Here is a 17,056-nt window from a genome sequence, read left to right as displayed (position 1 = left end):
AAGCAGGTCTTCAGGTGTCTATTTTTCTCTTCCCTTCTCTGTCTTCCCCTCCTCTCTCCATTTCTCTCTGTCCTATCCAACAACAATGACAGTAATAGTAATAATAATAGCAGTAACAACAATAAACAACAAGGTCAACAAAAGAAACAAAATAGTCTCCAGGAGCAGTGGATTCGTAGTGCAGGCACCGAGCCCCAGCGATAACCCTGGAGGCAAGGAAAAAAAAAAAAAAGAATAGAAAAATTAATCTCTGACTCTGAGGCCTCATTTCCTGAGTGTCTAACAGCACAGCTTGTTTTCATTCAAGGGTTGTGACTGTCTTCTACATAGAATTCTATATAGAATTTTAAATCTCCCCAGGGTTTAAAGGCATGCTGCCCTCCCTGGGATGACGAGTCTAGCTGACCACAGATATGCAAGTGGGTGGACTACGTTTCCCAGGACCCCGTTGCTGTCAGCTGTGATCACGTGACTGAAATTCTAAAGCAATTTGAATGTGAGAGGAAGTGACCCAAGCCCCCTGCAAGTCTTGGCTATAAAGGCCTCCCAAGTGCACCTGGCCCAGGCAAACAGGGTTCCTCTGCTGAGTGCTCCTGTTGACTAAGGAAACTCAGACCTCAGCTCTCTCTGTGAGAACTCCAGCCAGCATTATAGCATTTTACTTTTAATTTTTATTACCTTTATTTGATTATTCGATAGAGACAGCCAGAAATGAAGAGGGAAGAGGGAGGTAGAGAGAGACAGAGACACCTGCAGCCCTGCTTCACCACTTTCGAAATATTTCCCCTGAAGTTGGGGATGGGGGCGGGGCTCAAACCTGGGCTCCTGAGCATTGTGACATGTGTTCTCAACCGGGGTGTGCCAGCACCTGGTTCCTGCATTTTAGCATTGTACTAGGTTAGCTGAGAACAGCATTTAACAAGCCCTTTCGAATGATTTCTCTAGGATGTGACACTTATACCTTCTGCTGGATACCCTCTGAACTTTTAAGCAAACTTTGAAAGCGTGGCCAAGAATATGTTCACATGAACTGAACAGCTTCAAAGCACACTGCAGCTGGGGTCGTGAGGCAGGGGCACTGGCAGAATGGCCGGAGCTCTGTACCCCTGGCTCCTCATTCAGGAAAACTGTCCTGCTTGCACCTGGGATCTGTCTCTGAGCCTCTGCTTCTCTGGCTCCAACCTCCCTCCCTGCCTTCTGCACCTGCTACCTCAAGAGCCTTCTGCTCTCCTCGTACCTTTAGATTCCTGATTACTAGACAATTTGTTCTGCTTTATATCTGAATGCTTTTCAGCCACCAAGTTGCAGATGCTACCATGATACTATCCTGACTTCCCTGGGCAGACGACCTTACCAATGAGTCCTGGAACTTCCCCTCTCTAGAGCCCTATGCCACTAGAGAAAGATAGAAACAACCTTGGGGTATGGATCCACCCGTCAATGTCCAAGTCCAGTGGAGAAGCAATTACAGAAGCCAAAAGTCCCACCTTCTGCACCCCATAAAGAATTTTGGTCCATACTTCCAGAGGGATAAAGAATACAGAAGCTTCCAACGGAGGGGATAGGATATGGAGCTCTAGTGGTGGGAATTGTGTGGAACTGGAATTGTACCCCTCATATCCTACAATCTTGTTAATCATTATTAAATCATACACAGAAAAAGAGCCTTTATTTTTGCCTCCAGGGTTATTGCTGGGACTCAGTGCCTGCACCATGAATCCATTGCTCCTGGAGGCCATTTTTCGCCCTTTTGTTGCCTTTGTTGTAGCCTTGTTGTGGTTATTTTTGTTATTGTTGATGTCATCGTTGTTGGATAGGACAGAGAGAAATGGAGAGAGGAGGGGAAGACAGAGAGGGGGAGAGAAAGATAGACACCTGCAGACCTGCTTCACCACCTGTGAAGCGACTCCCCTGCAGGTGGGGAGCCGGGGGCTCGAACCAGGATCCTTATGCCAGTCCTTGCGCTTTGCACCATGTGCACTTAACCTGCTGCGCTACCACCCGACTCCCAAAAAGGAGCCTTCTGTACCTGCAACCTTAGGGGTCTAACTTCCCTTGCGGCTCAGCACCTATCCTGTCTGTGTGTCCTGAGTTAATTGTGGGCGACCTGGAGTTAACTGTGGCCCTGGTCCTGCTGCTGGCATCTTCCTCTCACCAGGAAGATGCCCTTGTAGGCTGGACCATGAGCAGTCCTCACTCTGCCCCCTGGCCCTCAGCCCACGGGTACTACCAAGAAGCTGCCCTCAGCGCACCTGCTCAGCTGCTGCTCACTGGTCTGTTCTCTTGCTTCTCTAGTATTGCGTGGCTCCTGCTGTACCGAGCTGCTTTTCACCAGCATCTACACCATGGCCAAGTCAATTTCGATTTTAGAAAAACTGGGGGCCGGGTAGTAGCACAGCAGGTTAAACGCACATGGCGTTAAGCACAGAGCCGGAGTAAGGATCCTGGTTCGAGGCCCGGCTCCCTACCTGCAGGGGGGTTGCTTCACAAGCGGTAAAGCAGGTCTGCAGGTGTCTGTCTTTCTCTCCCCCTCTCTGTCTTCCCCTCCTCTCTCCATTTCTCTCTGTCCTATCCAACAACAATAACAACAATAATAATAACAACAACAATGTAAACAACAAGGGCAACAAAAGGGGAATAAATCAAAAATCTAAATAAATAAATTTTAGAAAAACTATCATCAGAGAGAACTTCTAGAGCAAAGTCAGGCTCTCTAGGCCTTGGCTGTAGAGGGTGAGATGCGTGATAGAGAGAAGCCAGTTGGAGGTCCGGTGATGGTGCACCTCATTAAGCTCACATAGTCCTATGCAGAAAGACCCAGGTTCAAGCCCCTGCTCCCCACTTGCAGTGGGGATGTTTCACGAGTAGTGAAGCAGGTCTGCACATGTCTTTCGCTCCCTCTCTGTCTCCCCTTACCCTCTCAATCTCTCTCTATTCTATTGAATAAAACAGAAGGGGGAAAATGGTCACCAGGAGCAGTGGATTTATAGTGATGGCACTGAAACCCAGTGATAACCCTGGAGAGAGAGAGAGATTGATTGGCCATCACTTATGCCTGGTAGTGTACTGGACATAACTGGACATTTATGTCCTAGCACCAAAATGGGGCAGGTGCCACGTGCTTAAAGAAGTGAGGACATCAAGGCTCGGAGAGGGGATGTGACGTGTCCAGGGTCACAGGCCAGGATGCCCTAGGCCCTCACAGTGAGCAGGGCTATAAGAAACCCTTCCAGCTTGCGCTAGAAGGTTCTGGCAGAGCTGTGCCCACAGCCACTCTCAGATCCCGCGGGAAGCAGTCGGGAAGAGGAGCGTGGCTGTCTTCCTATGTGGCACTGGCTGTCACTGGGTCATCTGATGGTTGCAGGGATCTGCCAGTGGCCTTCCCCAGTGCTGCTAAAGGAATCCTGCCCAAGAAGGGGCTGGTCCCCTAAAGCAGAAAATTCAGTTAGATCGAGAGACGGAGCGACTGGGTATGAGATGCATTTGGATCTCATCTAATGTTCTTCCCACTGTCACTGTGAAGGGTGGAGGGGACGTGCTGAGAGGCCCAATGTGAGAGAGACTCTTGGAAGCAGCAGAAGTACGGATAGTGATGTCAAATGCCCTTCGTCAGGAGCCACACTGTCCCTCACAAAGCTGCTTAATTTGCTTTGCTGCCTTTTAAGATCTGTCCCCTTTCATCTCCTCAAATATAACCAGATTTCAGCGCCTCCCTCTGTGAGGAGCCGAGGACGGGTTCCAGGTGGCCAGTGATTCAGGAGCAGCAAGGAACAATCCCTTCATCACACCATCACCACCACTGTCGTCTCATCTGAATTCATGGTTTTCTCGAAAATTCAATTATGTCTGCAATGTCATCAAGAAATGGCTCAGATAAATGACAGATGGAGCCAGAGTCCACTTATCTTCAATGGAGTGACATGGAAAAGGGGAGGGGAGAGAGAGACGACAACAGATCAGGTCAGAGCAGCCACCAGCAAGGAGCCCTGCCTTCCCGGGAGCCACAGGGGCCCGTCCCAGATACACAGCGGCAGGTGTCACCTCTGCTTCTGGAGGGGACACACAGTGAGACTTCAGGGCTTCCTCTGGGGCTGCCAGCAGCTCTTGCTGCCTCTCAGTACAGGGAGAAATTTATTTCTCTCTCCCCCTTTCCTCCCTCCCTCTCTCTCTTCCTCTCTTCCTTCTTTTTCTTCTTCTTCTTTTTTGTTATTGCCAGGGCTCAGGGGCCCAGTGCCTGCACCATGAATCCACTGCTCCTGGAGGCCATTTTTTCCCCTTTTTTGTTACCTTGATTGTTTTACCATTGTTGGGGTCATTATTATCCTTGTTATTGATGTCGTTGCTGGATAGGACAGAGAGAAATGGAGAGAGGAGGGGAAGACAGAGAGGGGGAGAGAAAGACAGACACCTGTAGACTTGCCTCACTGCCTTTGAAGTGACTTCCCTGCAGGTGGGAAGCCGGGGGCTCAGACTGGGATCCTTTCACTGGTCCTGTGCTTTGCGCCACTTGTGATGAACCCAAAGTGGTACCGCCTGACCCTCTCTTCCACCCTTTTTAAAATCTTGATTTATTTTGGAGAGAGGTGAGAAATTGAGAGGGAAAGGGGAGACAAAGAGGGAAAGAGACAAAGACACCTGAATTCCTGTTGTGCCACTCTTGAAGCTTCCCCCCTGCAGGCAGGGGACTGACGCTTGAGACCAGACCGGGGTCCTTGTGCTCTGTAACGTGTGTGCTCTATCAGGTGTGTCACCACCCGGCCCCTTTCTCTTTTCACTTCAGTCGCCTCCAGGGTTATCGCTGGGGCTCAGTGCCAACATTACAAATCCACTGCTCCTGGTGGACATTTTTGCCTTGTTTTAAAAAAAAATTTACTTGACGGGACAGAGAGAAATTGAGAAGATGAGGAGAGAGGTAAGGAGAGAGACAGACATCTGCAAACCCGCTTCACTGCTCATGAAGGGTTCCTCCCCTGAAGGTGGGGAGCAGAGGCTCAAACCAGGGTTCTTTTGCTGGGTGGTATGTGCACTTACCAGGTGCACCACCGCTTGACGCTCTGGCAGGGGGAGGGGGGGAGGGGGGGAGCTTGGCCACCTGGATTTGCGACTCTCCAGCAATGTTATTACCTGAGCTTCACTGCAGATTCCTGTGGCCACACTGGTGGTGTTTTACAGCTGCTGGAGGTAACCTTTCCCTTACCGATCGACCATAATCTTGCCTGCCAAGGTCCGCCGGGGACTCTGGAAAATGAATCACCCCCGGGCACCCCAGCAGCTCCGGCTTCTTGCCTCAGCCAGAGCAGGGTTGGTGGGGGCATTCTGGGCCAGGTCTGCGGAGCAGCACACAGTGAGTGCTCTGTTCTGTGCTCCATCCCCCTTCCTTCTGGATGTTTCCATAGGAAGCAGGACTGGGGAGATGGAGTCCCCAGGTGGTCACTGGTGGTATGTCATGGGGTGTGTATGTCACCAGGTGTTTCTGTGGTTGGCCCTGCAAAGTCACCAATCTGTGAAAGCACAGCTCCCAGGACAGAGAAGCCAGCTCTGAGCTCACCTGGGGCGGGGGGTGACATGAACAAATGCCTTTTTTCTTCTCCACCCTGTCCTGGCCTCTCAGGGCAGCAGAGCTTCCTGCTCACAGGGAGGCCCAGGGAACATTCTAGAAAACAGTTGTCCAGGAGATCCGCTCTGGCATGGACTTCCAATGAAGAATGTATTTCTTGCCGTCAACACATGCTCAGGTACTTTAAAATAAAGACAGGCGTTTTCCTTCTTTACACATAAATGGGGGGGTGGTGGTGGGAAGTGGCACATTGGGTTGAAGGCACGCATTATAATGCACAAGGACTCAGGTTTGAGCCCCCAGCTCCCCACCTGCAGGATAGAAGCTTCACAAGCGGTGAAGCAGGTCTGCAGGTGTCTCTCGTTCTCTCCCCCTCTCTTTCCCTCTCCTCTCAATTTCTTTCTGCTCTACTGACTAAAAATCAAAATTAAAAAGCAAAAGGTGGATTCTGAGTGCAGGCATTGAACCCAGAAGTAATTCTGGTGGAAAAATAAATAAATGAATAAAAAATAATGTGGGGTGACAGGGCCAGGCAGCTAGCTTCCTAGCTGTGTACAGGACTTGCACACCTGAGGCCCCAGGTTCAATCCCCAGCACCACATATGCCAGAGTTGAGTGGCACTCTGAATTCTCTCTGATTAAAAAATTAAACAGAAGAGAGGAGATCCAGAAGGCAGGAAGTGTCATTAAAGTTCGGGGCTCCAGCAGGCCGGGCTAGCTTCGCGGCGGTAGACAGAGACCCGGGGACACACGGCTGGGCAGAGAATGCAGTTTAATCTTTATTCACGAGCAGGCAAATCACCACACCATGTGCTTCTCCATCTTTCTCCCCCCCCAGCAAAAAAAAAAAAAGGTCCCCCTCAGGCCTTCCCTTGGCAGCACACTGGTTCTTGTTGCCCGCTTACATGTTCCTCCATGTTTGTGCCAGTTTCTTTTTTGAAAATGCCTGTATGATATAGGTTTCTGCTCACCCACACTCCTGATACTATGGTCATTTAGTTAAAAGAAAAGGGGGAATTGTTGCTATGCTTCACATTGGTTTGGTCTCGCCCTCCTGCCTCTGGCAGGTGGTGGTTTAGCCCCTGCTAGTTTCGCGAGCCCTCTTGTCCCCGCCCCAGAACCCCTACAGACTTTCAGAGTCCCCGCCGTGGCCTCCAGAGGAGAAAGATGGAGAAGCACATGGTGTGGTGATTTGCCCGCTCGTGAATGAAGATTAAACTGCATTCTCTGCCCAGCCGTGTGTCCTCGAGTCTCTGTCTACCGCCGCGAAGCTACCCCGGCCTGCTGGAGCCCCCAAACTCAAACAACAAGGAAGCAGACCTCAAGGGACACTAAGAAGGGGCACTAAGGAGGGACACTCTTTTAATTATCTTTACTTAGTGGCTAGAGACAGCCAAAAATCGAGAGGGTGGGGGGAGACAGAGAGGAAGAGAGAAAGAGAGACACTTGTAGACCGGCTTCAACACTTGCAAAGCTTTCCGCCTTCAGGTAGGGACTTGGGGCTAGAACCTGGGTCCTTGTACATTGTATAACGTGTGAGCTCAACCAGGTGCCCCACCACCTGGCAGGAGGGACACTCTTTAGTAGAAAGAGCAGGAGGTACTGCAGTTGGGGTGGGGGTGGGGGATTGTAGAGGGATCTGTGACTGACTGCAGGGTTTGGGTTTGGGCAAGGTAGGTTCAGGGAATGTTCAGAGATGCAGCTGCTGTGGGTGGGAGGCTGTGGGGAGGCCAAGGACCTTTTCCCCTGCCTGTCAGGACACAGGTCACAAGCAGGGCTCACTAGGACCCGGCAGGACCAGGAACGTTGGTGTTTAGCAAGCAGGAAAGAAAGCACCACCAGTCCACACTGGAGACAGGGACATGTCTGTCCCCCTCAGCCCAGCAGGAATGACTGCTCTGTCATAAACAGCACAGGAGAGGGGGCCCGGTAGTAGCACAGCCATTGAGCACACATATTACCAAGCAAAAGAACCCCGGTTGGAGCCCCCACTCCCCACATGCAGGGGAGAGGCTTCACGAGCAGTGAAATAAGTCTGCAGGTGCCACACTTCCACTCTCCCTGTCCTCTCTTAATTTCTCTCTGTCCTATCAGACAAGATAGGAAGAAGAGAAAGAGAGAGAGAGAGACAGAGAAAGAAAGAATAGACACAGGAGCCCAGAGAACAGAGCAGAAAGTGGACAAGGGCAAGTGAGTCCCGGGCAGCTCCAAACTGCAGTCTTGGGACTGTGAGGTGGCCAGAGCCACTGCTCCCCACCAGGAGCAAGGCTGCCCTTGAGTCTCTCTGTCCCCAATGTTCCAAGTCTGTCAGTGGCAGCAGAGCAGTGTCCCATCCCCCCAGACACAGGCCGGTCCTGCAAACAGCTAGTTCCCCTTCACCAACCATGAACTGAGCCCCTCTAGACAGTCTCTCCATTTCAGACGTGAACCTGCAGGGCTGCAGGATGCTCCTGACCCCCCCTCCCGCCACCCCTCCCTCCAACGTCCCCTTGCATCTTCCCAACTGCAGCCCCATGGGTGACTTCACACAGGAGTAGGACTCCCCCAGTCCTGATGGATTCTGGGGGGAGAAGTCTTCAGGCTTCTGAGGACTGAAGGAACTACCTCAATAAAATTGGGGAGGGGGCTGTAAGGAGACCTCAATAAAGGAGCGAGTACTTGGATTCCCTTCTCTTTGGGGTCTGTGCTCCAGGATGGCCCCCACAAGGCCCAGAAGCCCCTTTGCTCTGAGTGCAGACCCCTGGGGCACCTGCATTTCTCTTTTGCCCTTTGCTATCTCAGCCTCACCTCCCCCGTCTCCATGTAGATGCACGGACAAGATATTATGGCTGTGTGTACTGACACAGGCTAGGGAGTGTGGACCCCCACCTAGAATCCCCTCAAGGAGAAAAGGTAGTCACCCCAAATATAGCCCTGTCTGATCCCCAGAATCTGTGCGTCTGTCCCCTGAGGAGAAAAGGTAGTCACCCCAAATATAGCCCTGTCTGACCCCCAGAATCTGTGTGTCTATCCTGTCTCTCTGCTCTGTGGGTGAGCTGGCAGCAAGGCTGTGGACAGCTGATTTTAATGGATATCTGTCAGGTGTCGGTGAGGTTGTGGAGATGAAGGGACACCACTCCACTGCTGGACGGAGTCAGCCATTGGGAAGCCCCTTTGGAAGACTGTATGGAGAGTCCTTAAATACATGGAAATGGAATTCCCTTATGACCCAGCAAGACCACTCTTAGGCGTTTATCCAAAGGACACTCAAACACTCCAACACTAATTTAAAACCCTATGTTCAGAGCTGCGTTATTCACAACAGCCAAAGAGTGGGAGCAGCCTAGATGCCCAGCCACAGATGACTGGCTACAGAAGTGATGGGGCATAGACTCCATGGAATACTACTCTGCAATCGAAAAAGATAATATTGCTTCCCTTGGGACCAAATGAATGGAACATGAGGTGATTATGATCAGCAAAATAAGAGGTGAAGGACAACTACAAGACAGTTTCATTCATATGTGGAATCCAGAGAACTGATACAACATGAACTTGAAGGGGGAATAAAAGCCACAGAAGCAAGCAAACTGTTTCTAGGACTTGTGGGCACACTAGTGGTTCTCTTTGGGACATGTGAGGTGGGGACACAGAACTCTGGTGGTGGGTGTGATGGGGAGCTAGACCCTGTCATTGTATGCATTTCATCACAAATGAGAACCAGCTGCAGGCAGTGAAAAGTGTCTATCTATAGAGATGGAAGACCCCCCTGGGCAGACGACCTATCAATGTGTCACGTCTGGAGAGCTGCTACCCCACTGGGGAAAGACAGAAACAGGCTGGGGGTGTGGATCCATCTGCCAACACCCATGCATGTCCAGCAGAGAAGTACTTACATGTTGTTAAAATTCGGAGGCTCTTGCCGGCCGGGTTGGCTTCGCAGTGGTGAACAGAGACGCGGAGACAACGGCTGGGCAGGGCAGCTGTATTTCTTTATTCAGGAACAACGATTCATAAACTAAGACAAACTAATCACCAAACAGAACTCTGCTGTCTCTTTGCGGCGGCACAAGCACTCTCTCTTTTACTCTCCAACTCAGGAACCCTCTCCCTTACTCTGGAACTCAGGAACTCTCGTACTGGGGAACCCTCTGAAACTCTCGCACTCTCGAACTCAGGAACTCTCTTTTCTCTCGAACTCTCCAACTCTTCAACCCTGGAACTCTGAAACTCTGGCGGGGTTCCTTGGGGCGGGGCTAAGCGGGCCCGCGAAATTAGCAGGCCTGATCTAATTCTCTTGGTGGGGGAGAACTAGCACCCAGTGTAAAGCATACAACACTTACAGATGCCAGACCCTCCACCTTCTGCACCCCAAAAGGAATTTTGGTCCATATTCCCAGAGGGGGAGAAATGTCCAGGGAAGATGACCAGAGGGCTCTGAATTCCAACTCCATCAGGACCCTAAGTGTTTGTCACCAGGAATCTTGTTTTTATTCCATCACTGAAAGGGAAGTGAATCTGAAAAACACTGGAGAAAGCCAAGCACGGTTTCCCTTTGTTGGTCTGCTTCTAATTCTGCTTCTAAAACCCCTTCTGTTTCATTGGTTTAATCCCCCCTGCTTAACACTGTATTCTATTTACATAACCACTGTTAACTAAGCACCGCCCTGCCTCCAGGGCATTGGTTTCATCCCCACTGGTTCAGGATGTCTTTTTGCTCCTCCCCCTCTCGTAGTACACCCTGATTTTTCACCAGTCTCTTTTCGCTCCGCCCCTCTCTATGTCACATCCTGTTTCCACCCTACTTGGCGAGTATATATATATAAGGACAGGATTGTGATTATAGATAGTTTAGATGGCTTAGATTGTGCTGTGTTCCACATGAATAAAGAGATACTGCTGCCCAGCTCAGCCATGAGTTCCTGGTCGTCTGTCTCCCGCCCGTGAAGCTAGCCCAGCATCCCTTATGGGGCGGGGGAGGAAGGACACTGGAAAGTAGATATAGGTGTAATTTAGAAAGGGAGTGAAGACAGGAATGTAGGAAAAAATGGGCCAAAAAAATAGGTAGATAGATATAGTTAGCTATAGATATAAAGACAATTCACACCCGTACCTTGGGAGAACTATTCCAATTTCCATGGAGGGAATGGGGACACAGAACTCTGGTGGTGGGAACACTATGGAATTATACCCATTACTGTATAATAATAATATCGTATAGATTGCATATCATAGTCTATACAACGTTATATATAATACTATTGTATAATAGGAGTATATTATTCCTCTATCAATGCGTAATTTTAAAAATCAATATTAAATCACTAATAAAAATGAAAACTAAAGGAGACAGAGTCTGCAAAGGCCCTTAGAACACAGGGAGGCAGCCATATCAAGGTGAAGGAGACAGAGAGAGAGGGAGGGAGGGAGGGACAGAGGGCAAGGCAGCTCTGTGGAGTCCTTTCTCTCAGCCCAGGGAGGCCAGCCCCAGGGCAAGGACCCTGAGGCTACTCCCCAGAGGGTAATAAGGCCATACAGGGAGGTGCTCCCCCATTGCCTGGGACCCTGTCTGAGCTGCAGGACCTATGCTCACCGTAGGGGTGGCTTGATGCTTCAAGTCCCGTGTCCTCACCTGCTCCTGCAACGTGACTTCCCCTGTCAGTCCTCCGGTCAATGACAGGCAGGTGGGAGTGCCGGGGGCTGATTCCGGAAGGTCAGGCAGGGCAGGGGAGCACACTGAGGTGAGACAGGGTGGGCTGGAGCACAGGTACCTGATGGAGAATTGCAGGCTGGAGGCCAGGCCTCTGCCTCCCTCCCCTTGAGGACCTGTCCCCTTTGCTCCCCTGTCCTGTCTCCCTGTCCCCCTGGCCTTTCTGGGCTCATGGAGTCCCTCCCTCAGCCACATGTCCCCACTCCAGGTTTTTGGGAGGACCTTGCTCACATATCCCCCAGAGCTTTGGCAAGACTGCCACCTGCATCAGCACCCACCCAAGAAGAGGAGGCAGATGGAGAAAGGTCACGGGGCTCGTGAGCGACCTGGATGGATGGGCCAGCAGCACCCACCTGCTGGCAGGGTGTGGGTGGCAGGGCTTCAGGGTGGTCCTGCGATGAGACACAGGCTGGAGCCAACGCTTAGGAGAGCGGTTTCCTTTGACTGCGCCAGCCCCCTCTGTCCTGACTTGTACATGCAACACCACAGAGCTTCCGCCCCAGGACCCAAGGCCTCTGTGCTGGGGGGCTGGGTGCAGACCTGGGGCGGATGCCTTCCCTCAGGGGAGCCGGGCAGTGTGTCTGTCTGTCACACATCAGGTGAATGGATCATCCTCTCTGGCATTATGATATTCCACTGCAGAATACTGTGCCCCAGGATGGTTCCGTAGCCCCCATGTCCACTTGGTCGATTCCAAATTATATTCCTCCATGAGGATCATTTCTGGAACCATCCGTTTCACTCCGGTTCCATGGCTGCCAGTTCTTAGCAACATCGCCCCGCCAGATATTCGTCGGGATGCGGCATCATCTAAGTTCATTTCCCACGTCTACGCTCGACCGGACCTGCCAATATACGCGGATATCTTCGCCCACCCTGTCCAACGCTTGACGTCTCGTCACCCAATCTGGTCCCCTATGCCTACACTGAACTTCTCTGTTCCAGTCTCTTGGAAACAGAGTTGGCAGTTAGCTGAGGTAAAGAACAAACACCTCATCACAGACCCCTGCGAGCGTCAACCTGGCTTTGACCTAGCACGTTATGATTGGGCCCTCCTCCATCGCTATGGAACAGGCCATGGCCGGTGCGCCGCTGTGTTCCATCGCTGGGGAGCCAGAGACAACCCAAACTGCCCCTGTGGCTACAGACAGACTATGACCCACATAGTCAACGACTGCCACCTCTCCAGATTCAAAGGAGGTCTCGAAACTTGACATCAGGCTCAACCTGACGCTGTTGACTGGCTACGGAAGAAGGGCAAATGCTAGAAGAAGAAGGTGAATGGAGCACCCACAGAAGGGAATCTGAGAGTCTGTGCCCTCTGGGTCCCTTTGTTCCAGAGCCCTGCAGCAAGCCCTGTTATCTGAATCACAAAGCCTCCCCAGGAAGACTTCCCGCTCTCTGCTCCCAGCCTGAGAGTCTCAGGCTAGGCTGGGAGTCTAGGATGAGCAAAAGGGGCTCCTGAGCCTGAGGACTTCCATGAAAAGGTTACCCACAGACTGAATTTGAGAATTAAGAACAGAAGGGGAAACACAAAGCAGAACATGACTGGGCTTGATGACTTGCACCAACATAAAGGACTCTGGGGTGCGGTGGGGTGCAGTGGGGTGCGGTGGGCTTTCAGGTCCCGGGATTTGGTGTCACAGGAGGAGGACCTAGGCTGGGGGGAGAGTGTTTTGCAGAAAACTGAGTCATTTTACACATGTACCAACAACTGCATTTACTGTAAACCACTTCTTCTTCTTCTCCGTCTCCTTCTCCTTCTCCTTCTCCTTCTCCTTCTCCTTCTCTTTCTCCTTTCCCTTCCCCTCCTCCTCCTCCTCCTCCTCCTCCTCCTCCTCCTCCTCCTCCTTCTTCTTCTTCTTCTTCTTCTTCTTCTTCTTCTTCTTCTTCTTCTTCTTCTAGCGTTTGCCCTTCTTCCGTAGCCAGTCAACAGCGTCAGGTTAAGCCTGATGTCAAGTTTCGAGACCTCCTTTGAATCTGGAGAGGTGGCAGTCGTTGACTATGTGGGTCATAGTCTGTCTGTAGCCGCTAATCCCCCCCAATAATAAATAAGGAGGAAGAGGAGGAGAAGGAGAAAAAGGAAGAGGAGGAGGAGAAGGAAGTGGAGGAGGAGAAGAAGAAGGAAGATAAGAAGGGGGAGAAAGAAAAGAAAAAGAAATCTGTCTCATACTAATGGTTGTGGATTACATAATCTTGGACAAGCAAATGATTTCCTTACTAACCTTCCCTTTTTTTTCTTTTCTATTCTCCTTGTTTTGTTCCTCTTGTCTTCATCTTTTTACTTTGAGAAAAAGAAAGGAATACAGAAAGAAAGAGAAAAAGGAAAGGAGAGGAGAGAGGAGGAAAGGAATACAGAAGGGGGAGCAGCCTCTGTCCCCCGTCCTGAGAGTTCGCCATACTTTTTCCCAACAAAGAATTGATAGAAAGCAGGATTATCCAGGTAAATTAAACTTTATTGGACACAAAAACATCTTAGGAGAGAAAGAGAGAAGGAGAAAACAAGAGGACTGAAAACTGACTAACATATCACTCACGTGGTGGTTGGGGTGGGGAGAGAGAGAGGGAGAGGAAGAGGGGGAGGGGGGGGAAGGGGGAGGGAGGGGGGAGGGGAGAGGGAGAGGGAGAGGCAGAGGCAGAGGGAGAGGGAGAGGCAGAGGCAGAGGCAGAGGGAGAGGGAGAGGGAGAGGCAGAGGCAGAGGGAGAGGGAAAGGGAGAGGGAGGGGGAGAGGAAGGGGGAGGAGAGGGAGGGGGGAGGGGAGAGGGAGAGGCAGAGGGAGAGGGAGAGGGAGAGGGAGAGGGAGAGGCAGAGGCAGAGGGAGAGGGAGAGGGAGAGGCAGAGGCAGAGGGAGAGGGAGAGGGAGAGGGAGAGGGAGGGGGAAGGAGAGGGAGGGGGGAGGGAGAGGGAGAGGGAGAGGGAGAGGGAGAGGGAGAGGGAGAGGGAGAGAAAGGAGACAGACTTAGACTTAGATGGTTGAGGTCAGGGCCCAAGAGCCTGAATGGCTTCTAAACCCAAAACCCTACCTTCACCTTCTAAGCCACCCCTGTAACCATTCCCATCTCTGGGCAGTAACTTCTGGGACTCCTCCCTCAACGAAGGAGAAGGGAGGGGAGAATGGAAGGAAAGGTTACCAGGGCCCTGCAAATCCAGGACAGCAGTCAGAGGGACACTGGTGCAGACTGCAAGACAAAGCAACTCACAGAGCCACAAGGAGTCACAGCCACACGCAGGGGAGACTGGGGATGGACATCTCGCCGGTTGTTCTTACTCCAAGTGCTGAGGAGTGAAACCAAAATGCCCAAACTCCCTGCCCTCTGCCCCTTCTTCCTGCCTCTGGGATTAAGACCACGAGGCCACACCCATCCTTCTGGCCAGCTCTGAGCTGTGCTGGTCACACTCGCCTCCCAACTCCCAAGTTGTTTTCTTATCATAAGCCCTTCTCTTCTTTCTAAAGCATCTGTGATCTTTGCATGTGGGAAGAAGGGAGAGTCAGAGCCGAGAGCAAGAAAGGAGGTCTAGGGACAATATTCACTGGGACAGTTCTGCATGGGGATCGGAGAGAGAAGACCCACAGGCCAGAAGGGTCCCTTGACCTTGGCACATCCTGGATACCTCTCTGGCATGCCACCGGGCCCTCTCTGGCTAAAATCCCAGCGCCCTGCCTCTGCAGTCCCAGTTCTGCCACCAAATGCCCAGGGCAAAGCCATTGGCACAGGCACTGAGCCCTGCCCCAAGCAAACAGCTGAGCTGTGGGCCTCCAATCCTCACTGAGGCCAGGGAACGAGGGACCAGGAAGCTCACCCACTGTCTTGGCCTCTGTGGCCTAGCTCCTGGGTTCCCTGGCCATTCCTGGACAGAGGCTGTGCTCTGTGCTCCAGAGTTGGTGGGGGACAGTGCAAGCCAACCACCCTCTCTGGCAGCTCTCCTGCCCACTGGTCCGGCTCAAGGTGACACCATATTGTGACTGTAACCTCTCTCTTCTTCCTTGGACACCGTCATCAACACTCAAGTACTGTAGCCCAGCCTGAGTCCAATCTCATCATTCAATCGCCTCAACTCCAAGGACACAGGTGACCACAGGTGCTGGGTACTGCCTAGTAATCATGGTTTGTGCTGTCACCTGTCTTAGTGCTTTCCTGTCCCTGTGGGACACCTGTGACAACACACTCGAACTGGTTCCACCCCCAACCCCTTGCTTCTCTGCAGCTCTGTCCCTGGGGCTCTGTCCTCTTGGCCTCCTTGCTGTCTGACTGTCTGACTTCAGTCTGGCTTTGGCCAAGGAGCCACCCCCTGCACGCCGAGTGACTGCATCCTAGCCACAGCTGTTGGGCTGCGGCGCAGAGGAGAGAGAGGAGATCCGGAGAGGAGAGGGAACACAAATCTTTATTCGCGAGGGCACCTCAGAGTTGGGTGAGAGCGCAGCAGTTTGGGCCACGTGGAGCTAGCAAAAAATGCCGCCTCCCACTATGCGCAACAACCCTTCCGTGCGTGAAAAGCGAGCAAGAGAGAGGAAGGATGGAAGAAGAAGGGCTTTTATGTGAGAAATTCCAGAAGTGACAAGTCTGGACAGGATTGGCTAGGAAACAAGGCACTCCGGGAATAAGGTTTTCTCACGGGAACTGACAGTAGACTAAGGGATCAATATGGTGGATGTGACGGCATCTGCACAATTTCCCAGCATCTCCCCCTTTCCTTTTATCAAATGGCCACAGTATAGGAAATTTAGAGTGGAGCGTGCACGCAGGTCTAGAACACCCCCCCTTCTCCCCGAGGCCCAAGAAAACTATCTTTAGCTCCTTTGTCAGTTCCTGAGGCTGTCAGCACCCTGGGGCCTCTGCCTCCTTGGCCCTGGCTGCACCTGTTCCCTTAGGGGTGCCCTGAGACTCGGGTCCCAGTGTCCAGTGTCCTTCCTGACTTCCTGTGACTTCTCTGGCCGGCCTGTTCAAGGCTGGGGGTCCCTGACCTGACAACGAAGCCCTGACACCATGATGCTCAGAACGTCACCTGCCGCTGCTCCCTGCCAGCTGCCTGGTGAACTCATTGGCCCAGGAGCCCCTGCTGCCACCCACCTATCTGGTGACTCACGAGGCTGCTTCCCCGGGTTCCTGAGCTTCAGTCTGGGTGCTACGGCTGCCTCCCCCACAGTCCCCCCAACACCTCTGCCGCTCCCCAGGGCCTCTCGAACCCAGCACACATGCAGAGGCCTTCACCACAGACCTAGTGGTGAGGCCAGGAGGCCAGGTCACTCTCTGCTGTTACCTCTTTCTACCTCCACTGACTCCAGGCCAAGCAGCCACTGAACTTTGTAAGATTTATTCTTAATAAGGAGAGAGAAAAGAGAGAGAGAGAGAAAAAAAAAAAAAACAGAGACTGCTCAGCTCTGGCACATGGCTATGCTGGGGATTGAACCTAGGGCCCCCTGCCAGCCAGTTTGTCCACCAGCAGAGCCACCAAAAGCCATCACAGTGTGTAGACTGCCCACTCTGGTTCCTCCTGTGCCCAAAACCCTTACACAACTTACACAACGCTGGTGTCATTAGGTCATCTCACAGCCTAAAGCCTTTCTGAGGTCCAATAGGGGGTCCTTGCCTGCCTTTCCCCATTCCCCACCCTCTCCAGGAAGCCCCCATCCTCCATCCCTCCAGGGCCAGCTCACAGGGCTCCTCCCCCCCCCCCCCCCCCGTACCTTGATCTCCCTCTCCCTGGAACTTGCGTTGACTGACTAATGGACAGGTGAGTGGGTAAAATGGGGAGGGGCAGGGGGAGACAGCCCTAAGAGACAGACACTCAGTCACTGTTGGAGGAAGGA

General features: G+C 52.1%; 1 long non-coding RNA gene across 3 annotated transcripts in view; it reads right to left on the bottom strand.

Annotated features, from left to right (window-relative positions):
• The window catches only part of LOC132536690 (uncharacterized), a 35,376-nt gene that overhangs the window by 563 nt on the left and 17,757 nt on the right, over positions 1-17,056 (bottom strand). For 2 of the 3 annotated variants that reach the window (XR_009548175.1, XR_009548174.1), the window contains 4 exons: positions 11,169-11,307; positions 9,880-10,054; positions 5,125-5,738; positions 1-206 (listed from right to left, as the gene is read on the bottom strand). The exon at positions 1-206 is cut by the window's left edge and continues 563 nt beyond it. This is a non-coding gene — a long non-coding RNA (uncharacterized LOC132536690). Of the gene's footprint in view, positions 207-2,630; positions 3,906-5,124; positions 5,739-9,879; positions 10,055-11,168; positions 11,308-17,056 lie in introns of those variants that run through there. The other variant, XR_009548176.1, reaches the window with a different exon arrangement.

This window comes from Erinaceus europaeus, unplaced genomic scaffold (assembly GCF_950295315.1).
Source record: "Erinaceus europaeus unplaced genomic scaffold, mEriEur2.1 scaffold_841, whole genome shotgun sequence".
NCBI lineage: Eukaryota > Metazoa > Chordata > Mammalia > Eulipotyphla > Erinaceidae > Erinaceus > Erinaceus europaeus.
Note: the sequence above shows the minus strand (reverse complement) of the source record. Positions and strands in the feature narration are given on the sequence as shown.